Source organism: Nycticebus coucang, chromosome 12, assembly GCF_027406575.1.
Source record: "Nycticebus coucang isolate mNycCou1 chromosome 12, mNycCou1.pri, whole genome shotgun sequence".
Taxonomy (NCBI): Eukaryota; Metazoa; Chordata; class Mammalia; order Primates; family Lorisidae; genus Nycticebus; species Nycticebus coucang.
This window is the reverse complement of record NC_069791.1, coordinates 90578542-90586988: the sequence shown is the minus strand read 5'-3', so window position 1 is coordinate 90586988 and position 8447 is coordinate 90578542. Positions and strand designations below refer to the sequence as shown.

The following is an 8447-nucleotide window of genomic DNA, read 5'->3' as shown; positions in this document are numbered from 1 at the left end:
AGGGAGAGGGATTTTCAGGCCATGTGAAGCCCTGGGGTGGAAGGAATGTTGTCCAGTTCTTGGGAACAGTGAGTTGCCAGATGAGTTGGACTGGAATAGGAGGCTGATTGTGTGGGAGGATCAGAAGATAAAATGGGGAATGGATCTTGGAGTCAGACAGCTAAGAATGATGATTCTTAGAAAATAAATTCCTAATTCTCAAAGAGATTAAACATTTGAAAAGATAGGTCTTGTGCCAATGTGTAGGATGAAACAGATGAGCAAGAGTAGAGCCCAGGAGTGGGAGTACTTAAGTTGTGTGCTCCTCTGGTGTTTTAACTGGGACCTATACAGGACATTGCTAAAGAAATGGTCACATCATAATAACAGACAGTGGATGAACAAATGTCAAAATATGTATCAATGAAATAAGAAGTCCTATGTAATGTGTTTAGCACAGTGCTTGGCATGGAGTAGCCACATATTAAACATACATTATCAAAAAAAGAGGAATGACATCAGTGGCTGATTTCAATTACACAATTCTTTTTCTTTCTTTCTTTTTTTTTTTTTGATTACCTGTGAATTTTATTTCTTTTTTTGAGACAGAGTCTTACTATGTCACCCTCGGTAGCGTGCTGTGGCATCACAGCTCACAGAAACCTCAGACTCTTGGGTTTAAGTGATTCTCTTGCCTGAGCCTCCCAAGTAGCTGGGACTATGGGCACCTGCCATAATGCCCAGCTATTTTTTTGGTTGCAGTTGTCATTATTTAGCTGGCCGGGGCCGGGTTTGAACCCACCAACCTCAGTGCATGTGGCTGGTGCGTAACCACTGTACTACGGGTGCAGAGTCGTATTTTTTCTTTCTTTTTATTAAATCATAACTGTGTACATTGATGCATTTATGGGGTTCAGTGTACTGATTTGATATACAATTTCAAATGCTTACATGGAATTGATTAACACATCCATCACCTCACTTACTTATTTGTTGTGGTAAGACAATTATACTCTTTTCATAATAGTTTTGAAATGTACCATTGCATTATGCACATAAGGTGAGGTCCCCCAAATACCCTCTTTCCTCCCTCCTCCCCTCTCTCTCCTCTCCCCTTCTACTTTCTAGAGTTATGTTTTACCATTCAAATGAATGGTAAAAATGAAATCAATTATATATTGATTTCATAGTAGTATTGAGTACATTGGATCCTTTGTCTTCCATTCGTGAGATACTTTACAAAGAAGAATATGATCTAGCTCCATCCAGGTAAATATATAAGATGTGAAATCTCCATCTTTTTTATAGCTGCATAGTATTCCTTGGTGTACATATACCACAATTTGTTAATCTATTCATGGGTCAATGAGCACTTGGGCTGTTTCCATGTCTTGGCAATTATGAATTGGGCTGCAGTAAACATTCTGGTGCAAATTTCTTTGTTGTAAAAATATATATATATATATTTTGTGTGTTTTTTTTGGCTGGGGCTGGGTTTGAACCCGCCACCTCCGGCATATGGGACCGGCGCCCTACTCCTTGAGCCACAGGTGCCGCCCGTAAAAATATTTTTGATCATCTGGGTCAAAAATCATACCTAGCAGAGGAATTGCAGGATCGAAAGGTAGGTCTACTTTTACTTCCTTGAGTATTCTCCAAACTTCCCTCCAAAAAGGTGTATTAGCTTGCATTCCCCCCAGTGTAGAAGTGTTTCCTTCTCTTGGCATCCACGCCAACATCGGTAGTTTTGGGATTTTGTTATGTTGGATAATCTTACTGGAGTTAAATGATATCTCAAAGTCACAATTCTGTTTCTTCAGTTCACTACACCTAGAAATTTATGCTCAGGATTGCTGGGGTTACAGAATGTTTATGAACCATTATTTGTTTTGTTATAATTATTATCACGTAATATTTATTTTGGCTTAAAAAACACAGAAAATCAACAGTTTGGCCTGTTATTATTGAGGAGAAAAAGAGCAAAACCAAATATTCATCAACTAAAAGATAGGGAAAGGCAGCTATTTATTTGCTTCCGTTGTAAATTAAGGAATTCAGCCTAGTGAAATAGAAAGCTCCAGTATTTGCTCCAGCAAATCTTACAGGAACAGAACAACTCTGTAAATTACCTTAAATCATTTTGCTTATAAAGCTTTGGTTAATATCACCCAGGTCCTCAGCCCTGAAAAAGTTGATCTTGGTTGAATTAGTTCTATTGAGACCAGAGTCCTTCCGGAGGTGGGAGACTGTGCGGTGGGCCCAGAGGGGCGAGGGAGAAATATTTGGGAAGCCTGAGAAGGGTGGGCTGGTGCTGGTGGGGACAAGGTCAGGGCGAGGGAATTGGGGCGGTGCTCGGAGGTCCACCCCCTTTCTCCCTCTTCTCGCACTTTTTTCCCCGGAACACGTTGGCTCGCGAGACCAGGACAACAAACCCGCCCGCGAGGCTGCTGCGCCGAGGGCAGTTGGGGAGGGCGTTGGGAGGCGGCGCTGCGCTTGCGGTGGACCTGCGCCCCCGAGCGGTGGAGGCGGTGACCGTTGCGAGGCCTGAGCGGTGAGTGTCCCTGTCCTCCGGTCTTTCCGCCTCCTTCCCGGGTCCCCCGGCTCTGGTCGCTGCTCCTCGGCGCTCCGGGAGGCCACCCGCTGGCGGTGGTCATCGCGCAGAGCCCCAACGCTCCCCTTCACACAAAAACGCACAAACCCAAGAGTTAGGCTGGAATTAGGGTTGAATTTAACTTTTTTCTTTTAAATTTGTAGTTAAGCGTTTAGATGGGAGGACTCGGGAGGTGTAGTCGATTTTGGTTCTAATCTGATTTGAGGCACACGATTTGACTTCTTTGTCTCATCACTAAAGTAGAGATAACATTTATGATCATATAGCGTTTTCTTTTTTTAAAAGAGGAACAATTCAAATAACATAATTTTTGCCATTTTTACCTCTTTTTTTTTGAGAGAGAGTCTCATTATGTTGCACTCGGTGGAGTGTCGGGGCGTCACAGCTCACAGCAGCCTCAAACTGCTGAGCTTAAGCGATTCTCTCGGCTCAGCCTCCCACGTAGCTGGGACTACAGGCGCCCGCTATTTTTTTGTCGCAGTTGTCATTGTTGTTTGGTTGGAACTGCCAACCCCGGTGTATGTGGCCGGCGCCCTAACCACTGAGCTATGGCCACTGAGCCCATTTTTACCTCTTTGAAGTGTACAGTTTACTGCCTTTTACTACATTCATAATGTTGTGCAACCACCACCATTACCTAATCTCAGAACATTTTTTATCACCCTCCAATCCTGTGGTCATTAAGCGGTCACTCGCCATTGCTGTCTTCCCTCTGCCCTTGGTGGCCCCTAAATCTGCTTTTTGTGTCTATAGATTTGTGGGTTTTAGATGTTTCTTGCTCATAGAATTATATGTGCTTTGTTGTGTTTGGCTTTTTTTACTTGGCATAATGTATTCAAGGTTCTTGCTATTGTAACATGTATCAATACCTCATTCTTTTATAAAGGAAATGTAATATTCCCCTGTATGGTATCACATTTTGTTTATCAGCTTTTGAGTTTCTACTTTTTAGCTATTATGAATAATCCTACAGTGAACATTTGTGTGCATGTTTTTGTATGGACATAGCGTTTTCTCCTCTCTTGGGTATATAAGTAGGAGTAGAATTGGAGGGCCGTAGTAGTGATTCTATGTTTTACTTTTGTGAAACTGCTGCACCAAATTAGTTTCATTTGGCGAAACTCCCTTTATTTAAATTTTCTTTTACATTCACACTATTTGTGTGAGGGTTTCAGTTTTGCACAATCTTATCAACCACTGTTTTCAAACAAACAACAAAAATTTTGTTTTGTTTTATTATAAACATCCCAGTGGGGTGCAAAATAGCCTCACATTGTGTTTTCAATTTGTATTTCCCCAGTAATTAGTGATGTTGAGCATCTTTCCATGTGCTTATTGACAATTTGTATAATTTCTTTGGAGACAAGGCCACGTTCTTTTGCCCATTATTTAATTGGGTTGCCATTTTTTGCTGGTTGTTATAGTGCTTTCTATATCAGGACATGAAATGCTTATCAGATATATGATTTGTCAAAACTTCATTCCATTCTATGGGTTATATTTTTATTTTCTTGTTAGTGTACTTGATGCTAAAAAGTTTATTTTGGTGAAACTCGTTTTATCTAAATTTTCTTTTTGTTGTTATATTTAAGAAAGCATTGCTAAATCATGAAGATTTACTCCTATGTTTTGTTCTAAGGGTTTATTATTTTAGTTGTTACATTTGGATCATGATTCATTTTTAGTTAATTTTTGTATATGGTGTGAGGTAGGAAGGAGTCCTGCTATGGCTCTCCAGATCCCTAGGTGTGGTTCCACAACTAATTCCACATGGCACAGAACAAATTCCTTTGTTAAAAGGAGGAAAGACCCTCCTTTGTTAAAAGGAATTTGTTCTGTAAAATTTGGATTTAGTTCAAAGGCCATATTAAAGGATCCAGAAGACTATATGTGGCTTCAAGGCCTCAGGTTCCTCACTCCTATTTGGCACTCTTATCAAAAGGCAGTTGTTCATAAATGCATGAGTTTATTTCTGGACTCTATTCTATTGATTTATATGCCTGTGTTTATATCAGTATCCTATATGATAACTGTCACTTTGTAGAAAGTATTGAGATTGGGAAGTATGAGACTTCCAATTTCGTTCTTCTTTTTCAAGATTGTTTGGTTATTCAGTGTTCCTTATAATTCCATGTGGATTTTAGGATCAACATATCCATTCCTGCAAAAAAGGAAGGGGATTGTTTGATTCTGTAGATCAATTTGGGAAATATTGCTATCTTAACAAAATTAGGTCTTTTAATCTGTGAACATGGGATGCCCTTACATTTATTTAGGTTTCCTTTACTTTCTTAGTGTTTCATAGTTTTTAGTGTAGGAGTCTTGTATCTCCTTAATTAAATTTATTCCTAAGGTATTTTGTCATTTTTGATGCTATGTGTATTGTAAATGGAATTATTTTCTTAATTTTTTGTAGAGATTGTTCATTACTAGTGATTAGAAATATAACTAATTTTTATTTGTTGATCTTATTTCTTTTGGCTTTACTGAATTTATTAACTCTGGTGGCTCTTTTGTGGATTCTTTAGGATTTCTTCTATATAGAATTTTGTTACCTGCAATAGAGATCGTTTTATTTCTTCTTTTACAATTTGGATTACTTTATAACTTTTTTCTCTAATTGTTCTGAATAGGACTTCCAGTACAATATTGAATAGAAGAGGCTAGACATCATTATCCTGTTTCTGATTTTAAGAGGATATCTTTCAGTCTTTCACCATTAGTATGTTATCTGTGAGTTTTTCATGGATGCCTTTTATCCTGTTGAGGAAAGACCCTTCTATTCCTAGTTTGTTTAATGTTTTTATGGTGAAAGAGTGTTGGATTTTGTCAAATGCTTTTTCTGCATCACTTGAGATCATCTTGTTATCTTTTTCCCTTTAAGTATGTTATACCGCATTAATAGATTGTTTTTTTCCTTTTTCTTTTTTTTCAGATAGGGTCTCACTCTGTCACCCAGGCTGGAAAGCATTGTCAGTCTTACCTCACTGTAATCTTGAACTCTTGAGGTTAAGTGATCTTCCTGCTTAGCTTCCCCTGTAGCTAAGACTGCAGACACATACCACCATGCCGGCTAATTTTTTTATTTTTATTTTTACTTTTCACATAATTCAAGTGAAAATATAGCTAGAACATGATTGCTGTCTCATGTTAATGTCTCTTTGAGCCTGGTAATTTAAAAGGACTCATATTCCTCACATAATAGTTACTTTCTTTTCTCATTTCCTCCATTTGACTAATTATATTTCTTCTTGAAAGCATTAATGATCACAATTTGAGTGTTAAGCCGGCTGTATCTCGTTGCTGGAAAAGCTTATTTCTGGGCAGTCTTCAAAGTCACTTGTTGAATCATCTCTAGACTTTGGAGTACTTTGAATTTAGTTTTTTTTGGAAGTAAAATGAGAGGTCTGTAGTAGGAATATACACATAGGATTGTAATTAAAAAGAAAACTTGTATGCTAGAATGGAAAAAAAAACCCTATTCCACTGGGGAGCTAATTAAAATGATCATTAAGAAAATTAAAATCTGGTCCTTCTTAAGATACTTATAGCCAGGAGACAATTTAGGATTTAGTTTAAACTGTAAGAAAATAATAAAAACTTGAAAACAACAGACAAGGCTAGAATCTAATATCTGGTGCACTAGAGTTTTCTTCTGAAACATATTTTTTTCTTTTACCAGTTCTCCATTTTTACCAAAGATAAATCTTAGTAGGACTAATTTATTCATGAATTAAGTTTTAGGTCTATTATACTTGGCCTGATTATTTGCATAAAGTGCAACAAGAATAGTGAATGGTCAGATAGGCTTTTGTAAGTTGGCTTTGTTGGGACTTTTTGTAAGGCATTTTATTTTTTTTTTTTATTAAATCATAGCTGTGTACATTAATGTGATCATGGGGCACCATACACTGGTTTTATAGACCATTTGACATATTTTCATCACACTGGTTAACATAGCCTTCCTGGCATTTTCTTAGTTATTGTGTTAAGACATTTATGAGGGTGATTCGTAAGGCACTTTAGATCAGACTTCTAAAAGTCTGGAGACTAGGAAGCCCACCAAGGATTGCCATCAGGCTGTGACTGTAATACCTATGTGAATTGGTTAAATGATTTTCTTCCTGAGGTCCTTATATCCTGAGGTTCCTGGAACTGTCAGAAAGTGAAGTGTTTTACTTACTACAAACACAGAAACTTTGTAAGAGAACTGTGTAGACAAAGTACCAGGCCACTCTTTCCATGGAACTTTTTTATTGGCTCCATAGAAAGTCATATGCAATTCCTCAAAGCATTTTGGTCATATTTGAAAATATGCCATTCCAGTCAAAGCCTTGGTGAAATAACCAGTGTATCTAATTGTATCCTGTTACAAAATTAAACAGATTCTTATTGAACTTATGCAAATAACTATTTTGACATAAATTAAGAATACTCATAAAATGCTTTTCTAATTTCCAAGAAATTTGATAGAAAGCCAAATGTTTCAAACTTCCTCACAAAAGTATAATTTACCCAATTGTTATAAGCTATAAATAGCTCAAAAGAAAAATAAAAACAGAACACAAAAAGTATAAACATTGTTTAAATTAAGAAATTCATAAAAATAATTTTAGTCTTCTATTACGTTAGTCCCATACAGTTAATTCTTGTTCCTCTTGATATAGGGTTGGCAATCCTCATGAATGCATCAGATTTTTTTTTTTTTTATTGTTGGGGATTCATTGAGGGTACAATAAGCCAGGTTACACTGATTGCAATTGTTAGGTAAAATCCCTCTTGCAATCATGTCTTGCCCCCGTGAATGCATCAGATTTTTAATTAGAGTCCTAGAAGTTTTTACCTAGTCCAATGATATGATCTCCAGAATTATTTAAGAGCATTTGTCAGAATCCTTTCCATGAATTTCCCTAAAGAAGCAGGAGATTGGGCGGCGCCTGTGGCTCAGTCTGTAAGACGCCGGCCCCATATACCTAGGGTGGCGGGTTCAAACCCGGCCCCGGCCAAACTGCAACCAAAAAATAGCTGGGCGTTGTGGCGGGCGCCTGTAGTCCCAGCTACTCGGGAGGCTGAGGCAAGAGAATCGCTTAAGCCCAGGAGTTGGAGGTTGCTGTGAGCTGTGTGAGGCCACGGCACTCTACCGAGGGCCATAAAGTGAGACTCTGTCTCTACAAAAAAAAAAAAAAAAAAAAACAGAAAAAAAAGAAGCAGGAGATTTAGTATGGTAGCTGATTATGAATAATTTTTTGAGGCGAGCCAAAGTGAAACAACAATTGTGAATGACAAAAGTCTTAGAATAGCCACTGTTAAAGACACAATTGACAAGGGAATTTGGTTATTTCTATGGCATACAACAATTTAACATAATTATCATCATTATTGCTGACAGCATATACCAAGGCATATCAAAATTTTGAGAATCTCATATAATTTTGGAACAAATTTTAATAACACATTTATGCAAATATAACTCAAAGAAAGTTATATACCATTTCTTATTCAACAGTTCTTCCTGATTGATTTTAATGTATGAAATAAGCCTAATATGTCTCTCTTGGACTTCCAGGGGTGCCTTTAGAAAATATTTAATTTTAGAATTTGAAATTTGATTTTTTTTGAAGTATGTCAGATATTAAAGGTTTAAAACATTTGATCAAAATAGGATCATAGGTCACTGTAAAATAATAGTCATTTAGCCAAAGTGATAAAGATTTAAAAAAGCAAGTCTTTGATGGAGATGAGGTTCAGTTTCTTGAAGACCTAATAAAGATACCATGAGACACAGTGAATCTGTCTCTTCCTTTCCTCTTTTTTTAAATTTGAAGTTTACTTTAAAAGGTAAAATTTTTACCATCTC

General features: G+C 37.2%; 1 protein-coding gene across 1 annotated transcript in view; it reads left to right on the top strand.

The window, feature by feature from the left end:
* Nucleotides 1–2229: 2229 nt before the first annotated feature.
* The window catches only part of LOC128562312 (phospholipid-transporting ATPase ABCA3-like), a 59950-nt gene continuing 53732 nt past the window's right edge, over nucleotides 2230–8447 (top strand). Inside the window, exon 1 of the mRNA XM_053557155.1 lies at nucleotides 2230–2530. The gene's annotated coding sequence lies outside the window, so the exon portion shown is untranslated. The remainder of the gene's footprint in view (nucleotides 2531–8447) is intronic.